This window comes from Gigantopelta aegis, chromosome 7 (genome assembly GCF_016097555.1).
Source record: "Gigantopelta aegis isolate Gae_Host chromosome 7, Gae_host_genome, whole genome shotgun sequence".
Lineage (NCBI taxonomy): Eukaryota > Metazoa > Mollusca > Gastropoda > Neomphalida > Peltospiridae > Gigantopelta > Gigantopelta aegis.
Window position 1 is genome coordinate 14,761,221 of NC_054705.1, and position 11,621 is coordinate 14,772,841.

Consider the following 11,621-nt stretch of genomic DNA (forward strand, 5'->3'; position numbering starts at 1 on the left):
CGCAGGGGTGTCCCACTATCACGTCCGTGACAAGAGTGTGTGTCTGCACAATCAGAGTTGAATGGCATTTTGCCAACTGGTGTTTGATTCCCTAAATCTCTATGTAGAGCGTCATCTATAGGCCTGCAACCTCCCTACGAGATCCTATAATGGATAACTACATCCTTTCTGCACACTAGAGGCTGCCACGCCCAGATAAGTTTACTAAATCAAACCAGAAAAAGACAGGCAGTGTTTTCTGATGGAAAGAAAGTTTTTGGGTATGGCGCTATGGAACTGAATGCATCCACAGTCAACAGGGGGTATGAGGGGCCTCTCCCAGAAAGAAAATGGGTTAAGTTTCGGGTTAGGGTTAAGAAAATCATACAGTAATGATAAGAGTAATTAATTTTGTCAAAAGGTTAACTTAAAAAAAAAAATCAACAATTTTTGGGTATGGCGCCATACCCGTTTTATCGTCTGGCAGAAACCTTTACATGGTTCATGGGAATTAAACAAAGTTGCTTTTAATTTTTAAAAAGTTGTATTTTTTTATGCTTTTATGTCATGTTTTCAACTTGTTTCTAGTTGTAGCTATGGACATTCTTTGCCAGTGCGTGTTAAATTGCTGTGTTTGCAGTTCAGGTCAAGTTCTCTCCATAGCCTACATAATGGAGACTTGTTTATTGTTGCATCTATGAATGTTTCAGTCATTATCTGCTGAAGAAATTAAAACGTTCATTAAATTGCATTTAAGTTTATTTTGTTTTAGTTTTACTAACATGCATTGAAATGACCATCTATGGATCTAACTGTCATCGACATCACATACCTTTATGGTAGGCCACACATTTAGTTCGGCAGAATTCTTGTTAAATTTTTTACCGGCCTCGGCGGTGTCGTGGTTAGGCCATCGGTTTGTGCTATCCTGCCTGTGGGAAGCGCAAATAAAAGATCCCTTGCTGCCTGTCGTAAAAGAGTAGCCTATGTTGCAACAGCGGGTTTTCTCTAAAAAAAAGTGTCAGAATGACCATATGTTTGACGTCCAATAGCCGATGATAAGATAAAAAAATAAAACATTTTTTTTTTCTTGTTAAATTTTGCATACAGTTTCTACAAGCTGCTAGAATGTACCAGCGATTGAAGAAGCCACTAGACTGCAGCCGTTGTTATGAACAGCTTGGACACTTTAATAAAGCTGTTGATATACTCTTCAAAGAAAAGCTCTATGACGAAGCTCTCGACTGTCTGAGCAGATACACAAGATGATTTGGAGGTTTACAAAATATTACTGTTTTAACTTTAAAAGGGACAGTCTCAAAGTGGTACATAATAACAATGTGGAAGTCCAAAGATCATACGCTAAATACTTAAGTGTTACAGCAAAAATAAATTAATTTATACTGATCATATTTTATTTAATAGGGTAACGACAGGCTAAAACATTATGTCACAATTTTATTTTTAATTGCATCTCTATATTGACAGATGCAACGGGTTGCTATTTGAATGGATATGCGATGAAGATTTTGACAATATTATCACAGAAACCCCAGTTTACCACCAAGTGGAACACATTACAATTTTTTGTTACTATTGAGTTTATTGTAGCAAGAATTATATAGTGGATTTGTAATATTCATGTAACAATGGCGAAATTTAACACTTGTACTTTTGAGAATACACCTTTGATAGTATAGTTTTTTTTAGTCAGTGAAAACACTATAGATAGATGGACAAATGATAATATATTTATTATATTCAAGGTTGTAGTCGCTTATTTTAAAACATGAATTATGTGAGAATTATTATTTCTGCTCCTTGATAAATAACAGTGGATGATTCACAATGTTAAATCCTTCAGTGACATAAAATCCGCAATGATAAATTTACTTGATGTCAGTATTTTTCAACATCAGGGTACCTTTTAAAGTATTGCTTCTTGGTAATTGTGCTTGGTTTCCGTATCAGAATATTGATGTGACTGTGCTCCATAATAATATTAATGATAGTTTATCACAGTAGAATATGATCCGTCTACTTGTACCATGATGCTTCACAATTTACTTAATTAATGTTCATCACAAGTCACGGGATCAGACTAATGATAAATAATTTCTGTCTTGAGTCAGGCCACCGATCTTATCGGAGGTCGGACACGGGATGGGCATGTTCGAAACCCTAGTGGTACATGAGCACGTTAAAATAGTTGCCTACCTATCTATCTATCTATCTAATGATAAACAGACAAGTTGTGAACTTGTTTTCCAGGATTTAAAGTCTAAAGGAAAGACCATGCCTCAGGTGATGCTGGACCATCAGCCTCAAGACGCATACACTGAAGAGAGACTCATTTACAAGTTGGCTGAGCTGCATGTTCGTCAGGACAACAAGGCACAGATGATTGCTGCATTGGAAAGACTGTCTTGTGTTAATGAGAAAATAAAATTCCTTGTCGAGTTTAAGTATCTTGATGAAGCAGCAAATTACTTTATAAAGGAAGGTTTGTGTCTTAGACTACACCCCTACATAATCAGTGTTTCTGCCAGAAAGAAAGTTTTGGACATGGTGCTACGGACCTGAATGCAACCACAGTCAACAGTAGTTATGGGGGGTGGGGGTGGGGGGGGATGGAGAGGGGGGGGGGGGGTGATGGGACTCTCCCAGAAAGAAAATGGGTTAAGTGTAGGGTTAGGCTTACGGAAATCATACAGTAATGATAGGAGTAATTAATTTTGTCAAAAGGTTAACTTTAAAAAAAATCTTCAACATATTTGGGGTTTGGCGCCATACCCGTTTTACCCTCTTGCAGAAATCTTGATAATTTATAATATATTAAAAGTGAGGAAGAATCATTATTGTCCTATGACTCCATAACGTATGTTTAATCAGCAATTATTAATAATGTATATGGTAATTGCAACACCTGCAACAGTGACAGAAGTAAATAGATACTAGTGCTGTACATTTATGAAATTTGATTTCGGCGTCAGGTTTTGGTTTGGACCAAACAAATAAAAGTGTATATAACAAAAACAGTAGTTAGGAAAACATGCACTCGAATACCACGGCCAAAAGATGAGTACGAATTAAATCATAGATGGCCCAGGTGTTCCAGAAAATTAGTTTATAGGGCCAATTTTTTAGATTTGTTTTTAATTACCCCCAGATCATAGGCAATGTCTTACAGTATCACTTAAAAGTTATATACAAATAGTATGGCATACAAAATTATAAAAAAATATATATCATATATGATGTTTAAGATTTTTGTGTTTACAAATATTAATCTATATAGGCTTCCTCGTACAATTAGTTTTCAAATTGTAATCTGAGGGTCAAAGGGGAATAAAATCAACAAAAAGATAGAAGAAAGGAAAAGATAAGGGGAGATAAGAAAGAGAATTCAAGAAGAGATTCATTATAGATACCCAGGTCAAATTTAAAACTGATTATTATCGGGTATTTAAGAAGAAAGGAAAAGATAAGGGGAGATAAGAAAGAGAATTCAAGAAGAGATTCGTTATAGATACCTAGGTCAACTTTAAAAGTGATTATTATCGGGTATTTAATATAATAAAAATGACATTTGGTATCTTACAGAGACAAGACAGATACAGTATGAAAGTAAAAGTATGATGTTTAAAAAGAGATATAGCAAAGATATGTTTTTTAATTTCCAAAAAAGCTATGTCGTTTTATAGATAGAAACATAGGTATACAAATATACAAGATATAATTTTATGTATCCTCATTAAAAAGGTGAATCCACTTTCCCCAACGTTCATTAAATTTGTCATACTCGCAGTTTTTAAGTAAATATATCTGTCTATATGAAATTTATGTTGCAGTGTTTTTTTAATAATATTAATACTAAGATTATTGCCGAGTATTTTCGTCCAATAGATTTGATATTTTACATTAATGATTAACCAGTTAACTACATAGGCCTATACTTGGTTTATTTCAGCATTTACCATGCCAAACATAACTATAGGTTTATTTAGCAAAATGTTCATTTTCAGTTGTTCAAATATCCATTCTTGTAATGCTTCCCATATAATTTTAACTTTATGACAATCATAAAACAAGTGTTGTAATGTTTCAGGAGCATTTTTGCAAAAGTAAAATTTTTTCGAATCTAGATAGTGGATCATATGTAAGAAAGAATTCGTAGCTAAAAGTCTGTGAAACAGTGGATACTGAAACCATAACAAGGTTGTATCGTTCATATATTTAAACGGTCATGAATAAAACTGTTCCCACACATGATAATCAAACATCAAACCTTTGGATGCATATTTTGTTTGTGACTTTTGTTTAATGTTTTTTTTGTTCAAAATAGTGTATATCTCTTTACTTTTAGTGTTTCTGTTTCGCATAATTTTCATTTTAAAAAGGTAATACAGGTCTTTTGCTAGAAATAAATGTCATGTTCTTAATTGTTGTTTAATGAGCATAAGAAAGCCTTTACAGCATTTACTAATGATAAACGATTAAAAAATATATGTTTTTAGATTATATCTGTATTTAAAAGAGTGAAAATCTAAGATCTTTCCATTTTCATCTAAGAAGTCATTTATAAAAACAATCCCTTTTTCATATAACTGGTATACATAAGTGGTTTATTATGTTTCAATATTTTGGTATTATACCAGATTTTTAATCCTTGTACATCTTCATTATTTTCAATATTTACTTTTTGCTGTATTAAAACCCAAGTACTTAGTACATCTTTCCAAAATGTATTTAGAATTCTTTCAATGTATTTAGTGTAACATTTTTTAGTGTAATTTAGTGGATGATAAGATCTTTTGTAGTTATACCTGTAGTAGAATTAAATAAATTAACCCACTTTGTATCATTTAGAAAAAGTCTTCTCATCCAGGTTAATTTCAAAGAAGTTATAACATGATATATATTTGGCATTTTTATACCATTGTATTTATAATCTTGGGTTAATATTTCTCGTTTAATTTTTTCTGCCTTATTTTGCCAAATAAATTTGAAAAACATTTTGTTTAAATCTTCTATAGTTCGTTTTCGTGGATTTGATAATAATATTAGGAGATAAGTGATTTTGGGTATTATTAATGTTTAAGAATTGTTACTCTACCTAATACTGTAAGCTTTCTGAATGATCAAATTTTAATCAGATTCTTAATTTGCTTGATTTTAGAATCAAAATTAAATTCTATTATCTGATTTAAATTTAAAGTAAAATGTATACCAAGCAGACTAAATTGGTGTAAATCCCATTCTAACTTCCAGAGAGTATGGTGATAGACATCTTTAGAATATTTGTTTACTTCCTATCCAAATGTCTTTAGACTTAATATAGTTAATTTTTAGGCCTGAAACTCAGCGTAATAATCAAATACTCTCATTCTTACTAAAATACTTAAAATTTCAGTGCATTTTATAAAAATATAGGGTGATAAAGGGTCTCATTGTCTGCATCCCCTTTGCAGCTCAAATGCTTCTGAAAGGAAGCCATTTTGTAGCACTCATTTTGGACATTGAATTTTTGTAAAAGGTTTCTACCCAACATTTTATAGATGATTTAAAATTAAATATATTTAATGTTTTATTAATAAGTCCAAGATAGTGAGTCACACACTTTTTCAAAATGTACAAGAACTAAAAGAGCAGGTATTTCATGTATTTTGGTGTACTTCATTACATCATATACAATACGGATATTTCCCCCAATATATCTGCCTTTAATAAAACTAGTTTGATCTTTGTGTATTAGTATATCTAGCACTGTTTTAATTCTGTTAGCAATACAACCAGTAGCCATTTTACATATACTATTTTTAAGAAACTGTTTCAGTTTATTTGTGTTAGGTATACATGTTATAATACCACGTTTTGGGGTATTGGACATTTCCTTAATAGAATAGCTATAATTTATCAAGCGGACTATGTGGTGTCCCAAGTCTGTCCAGAAAAGTTTGAACAATTCTGTAGTGAACCCATCTGAATCAGGGCTTTTGTCATTTTTCATACTTTTAAAATAATTTAGAACTTCTGTATAATTTATTTCCCCTTCTAGAGATTGTGCTTCTTCATTAGTTAACTTTCTGAAATTATAATTACTTAGTTTCTCTATAATATCATTGTCATTTTGATCATATGGTGCAGAATATAAATTTTCATAAAACTGTTTGGTCTCAATTAAAATTTGTTTTAGGTCTGTAATTAACCTTCCATTATTAAGTTCTAATCTTGAAATTAATTTATTATGATAGTTTCAGGATCCATATTGCAAAAATATTTTGTTGGCTTTTCACCATCTTCTATCTATTTGGCCCTCATTTTCTTTTATATCTTGACATAGTTTTTTTTTTCTATTTCATTATTTTAATTTTTATTAAATGCCGAGTATTGAAATCGTTTTCCCTCGAATTTCCATTAATAGCGTTTAAAGAAAAAGTTGATCATTTATTGTAAACTGAATTTCATCTTTCGGGAGGGTCATAATATTTTCTGGATTGTAGACTAAAACGGCATATTGGGTTGTTATCTTATTTATAGTTTGTTTTATAATTTTTATGTATTCTCTATCAGACAGTAGTAAATTATTGAATTTCCACAAATATATACCACTTTCATTAGTACCCAATTTCATATAGAGAACCACTCCAGGGTGGACTGACCTATAACTATTCTCTGTAATAACATTTTGAACATATAACATTAAATTATTAAAGAGTAAAAACATATCTAATCTAGCTAGTTTTAATGGATTTGATTTTGTCCATGTATATCGTTTTAGAACTGGATATTATTCTCTGAAAGGGTCTTTCATATCATAAGTTTCAGTATATTCCAAGATAGTTTTTTGAGCTTTAGGATGGTTAATACGTAAATAGTTTTTGGTGTCGAGATCTTGATTTAATACTAGATTAAAATCACCACATTAAATATTGGTCATTTTCAAACCCTTCAATACATTTGAGAATATTTAAAAAAAATTGTGGATTATCATTATTTGGACCATATATATTTATAAGAGTTATTCGCTTTCCTTTTATGGTAATATCTAAAGCAATAAAATTGCCTGAGTTATCAAATTTCCTTTTGTGCAAGTTGTATTCAAAAGTATTGTTTAGCATAACTACAACCCCTCTGGAGTTACTAGTAAATGAGTTAAATATACATTTATACCGCCATTGGGTTTGAATCTAGAGTTATAATTCATGTGTAAAATGTGTATCTTGGAAACAATAAATATCAAAATATTTACATTTTAGATAATTACGTACATCGTTTCGTTCCTCACGATCTCCTAGTCCCTGACAGTCTAATGTAATAATATTAAAACAAACCATGTTAATGTTAACATTCTTTCATTTTTCCTTAATCCAGCTTGTTTGGAAATGACCTGTTCAAAAAGCATTAAGCACCGCATTAAATAGAAGTGACCTAAAGAATGTTTACAAATTAAGAAGAGAAGGATAGATAGATTGATAAGATAGGTATAAAATGAGGAATGAAACAAATTAAGAAATGTAATGGGGCAAGAAATCCACATTGTAATGAAATAGGAGTCAGTTCAGAATTTGGCAATGTACAGCCTAATCTCTGGTCCTATTTTATGAAGTAACACAATTTTCCAAAGTTACATATATATAAAACAATATCATACCTTAAATGGTGATAGCATAGTTAACAAAAGAGCATTAATTATAATAGAGCCCGTTAGAGATAGCATGTGTACATAACTCTCTCTCTCTCTCTCTCTCTCTCTCTCTCTCTCTCTCTCTCTCTCTCTCTCTCTCTCTCTCTCTCTCTCTCTCTCTCTCTCTCTCTCTCTCTCTCACACACACACACACACACACACACACAAACACTCGCATACACAAACACAAACACACATGCTATTATCGCTGTATATTAATGTCTGTATATGCACATATACTGAATAAACATATATACAATAATCGACATATCATGGTTATATAATTAGCCATTAAAGGGACTCCCATAGGTTTCTGTCTTTGCATGAAATGTAAAATTGACTGACAAATTTTGTACATTAACTACACTTTTCCATTAAATATAACCGCTTGTACACCAAGTACCTTCTGATCATCTCAAAGTCTATAGTAGCTCATACTTAACTTCCTATCTAATAAGTTTGGATTTTACATAAATATAAAATAAGTTTGAGTCACCATAAACACTGTGACAAAGACAGACCGGTGAGATAAAATAACAAAGCACAACCCCATAAGCGGCTGTTTACTCAAAAACGTTTCGCAACAGCAGCACACTTCGGACAGTCCCCTAATCAATTATCAACATATTTTATTATAGGCTACATAAGCATCAGAAATATTCTTATGAGAAAACACTGAAGCGGCTCACCAGCGGGAGCCGATCTAAGCAGGGCCGGATTTAGACCATGGAGGGCCCAGGGCACTTCAGGTTCGGGGGCCCCACAACATAGAAATTAAATTACTTGACAAATATTTTTTTTTAACTAAAATGAATGATAAAACGCATTTTTTCGAAAAATATATAAGTTAGGTTCCGAAGAAGACGTCAGATTTTTATTTTTTTTCAATTTTATTGACTGTAAGAATAACTTTGACTACAAGTTTCAGTTTCTAATATAGGCCATAGTGATATAAATTACTGGTGATCAGATAAAGTATGAAGTGTTGTGATGCCCCACACACACACTTTGTTAATTCTTTTTAATAATAAAACTAATTTGTATAATTATTAATTTTTTTATAAAGAAAGTCCTTAGTTTGTGGGGGGCCCTCTGGCAGGGTGACCCGCGGCAATTTTCCCCTTTTCCCCCTTATAAATCCGGCACTGGATCTAAGACCGATCATGCAACAGTCACACGATTATTTCACTGGGTTATACTAGATCAATAAGTGACCAATAAATTAATTAACCTACCAATTAATAATTTAATTAACTAATTAATAACTGTATTACTACTAATAGTAGCAAGATACTAGCAATAAATAAGTAGATAAATAAATAAATAAATAAATAATAGTAATAATAATAATGATAATGATCGTAATAATAATGTAATAATATAATAACCATGATGGTGATGATGATGATGATGATGATGATAATAATAATAATACCGGTAATGTAACAACAATAATAATAATAATAATAATAATAATAATAATAATAATAATAATAATACCGGTATTGTAACAATAGGAATTAAATGTTTAATAATAATAATAATTAATTAAATATGTCAATAGGAATTAAATGTTTTAAGGAAAAGGTAACAATAGCAGACTAAATTTGTAAAGATAGCAATAGTATCACCACTACTACTACTGCCACTACTACTACCACCACCACCGACAACGGCACTACTACCACTACCACATCCCTACTACTAGTGCTACTACGATAACTCGGTACGGTAGGTATTAAGTGGCAATGAGATGAATCTTCTGATATAAAAAACATGCATATACACTTTCTAGATCTTGGTTAACTTACACTTTTTGTTGGAGCAAAATCTCATGTGTGTGCACCTCTTGGTGACCTCTGACCAGGTTGGACAATTTTGAAATTTAAACTAATAGGGAATAAGGTAATTTTAAAGTTAAGAAGCGCAATCTAAATTATAAACAATACTCATTAAAAATAAAAACGAGGGGCTGAAACTTGAACGGGTGTTTCTAATAATAATATTTAATTAATTATTTTATTTAAATTATATATGTTTTATTTATATTAATATTCTAATTAATAAGTCACCTACAAGTGTAACAGCTGTAAATAATATTAGTCGAAAAAGATGTTAAAATTTGATTAAAACCTAGTTTTTGAGGATATGTAAGAAATAGAATAATACATTCGTGTCTTTAGATACCATTTATCTCACAACTTGTTGTTTAAAAACGTATCAAACTCGCTTTCACTCATTAGATACATCTCAAAACAACGCGTTGTGATATAAATGGTATCTAACGGCCACTCATGTATTATTCTCTATTTAAGACAGAAATAAATGTTTGTTTGTTGTTAGAGTGCTACCTACTAGATATTCTGTCGCATTTGGTCAAATCTACCACGGCGTTTGCACAGTTTCTATCCAAAAGGGGTGTTCAGTGTCTGTCTTAAACGGGCTGTTCAGTGTCTCTCAAAAGAAAGGAGTGCAGACAGCTCTCTGCTAGTATGTATAAAGTGGGCATTGACTACATCACAAGTAAGTTTGCACACACATAAATACTGAGGCCAGGTAATATAGAATGCTCATTGTAAAAAAAAACCCCATCATATATTCCTTTATGTTACCTAAGAAACAGATAATTTTGGCATAAATAAATTTTACAACATTGTCATATAAAGTAAATCCACATAGGTTTCTAGTTTTTTTTATAAATATAATCGAAAATGGCTACTAATATGTTTTATTACCCTGTAAACAATATTCTTACATAATATCGACTTGTCTGTACCATCCTCACCACAAGCTATCCATCGATATACTACATGTCTATGTTCTGAAGAAAAAATGCCTCTTACACTGATGTTATAAGTCGATGACCTTGAACAACATCAAAATGACCTTCACCATCATCACCAAAAATTAGCATTCAAGTCCCACGGAATTTCATATGTCCCTACAATACTGGATGAGTGTGACAGAAATGTTTCCTGATTACTGAAAATTAGTCCCAGTTCCCAGGTATTGGGTTCGAAGCCCAGTACCGACTCCAATCCAGAGCGAGTTCTTAAGGGCTCAATGCGTAGCTGTAAGGCTACTACACCCTCTTGTCTCTCACTAACCATTAACAACTAACCCACTTTTCTGGACAAACATCCCAGATTGCTGAGATGTGTGTCCAGGGCAGCGTGATTGAACCTTGATTGGATATAAGCACGAAAATAAGTTGAAATGAAAAATTAAATATGTCATTATCTTGTGCTCCATTTTCACAGTAGCATTCTTACTCTACTAACAAATTATAAACAACACCACGTTTTGTTCAGATTTAAAGATTTTGGCATGGACATCATTTTGTTTTTCATCTCTCAGCAAGATGTCATCTTTCTTTATATTTCAGGGAAAACAACAGAAGCTGTCCAGCTGATGCTAAAGAATGGGAAACTAGAAGAGGCAGTAGCAGCTTCAGAGAAACATGGGGACATGATCTTAATTGGCGAGTGTCATACTATTGTGTCACAATTTCTAAAAGGCGAACTTGACAAGAAAGATGATGTTATACATCATCAGCTCAAAGCTATTGAATCATTCCAGGCAGCTGGTGACAATAATGCACTGGGAAAAGCTCTTATGATTCTGGCATGCATAAACATTGATAAGGATATGGCTATACAAGCATTATCGTTATTTCAAAATGAGACACTATATACAAATGAAGCTGTATTGGAAGCCATGGGGATCGTTATGGACCTGCTGAATCAGAAATCAGAATTTGAGGATTATATTACTACAACCCGTAGAATAGAGAAAGCCTTTACTGTCATTGAAAAGCTTTTCAAGCAAACAACTGCTGAAGACAAGGCTAGAGCTCAGCTCTACTACAGATTCTTTGGTTTATACCAGAACAATTCAAAACCATCTCCTAAGGAACAACCAAGATGCATAGAAGTCATTGAAGATTTCTTTGTGA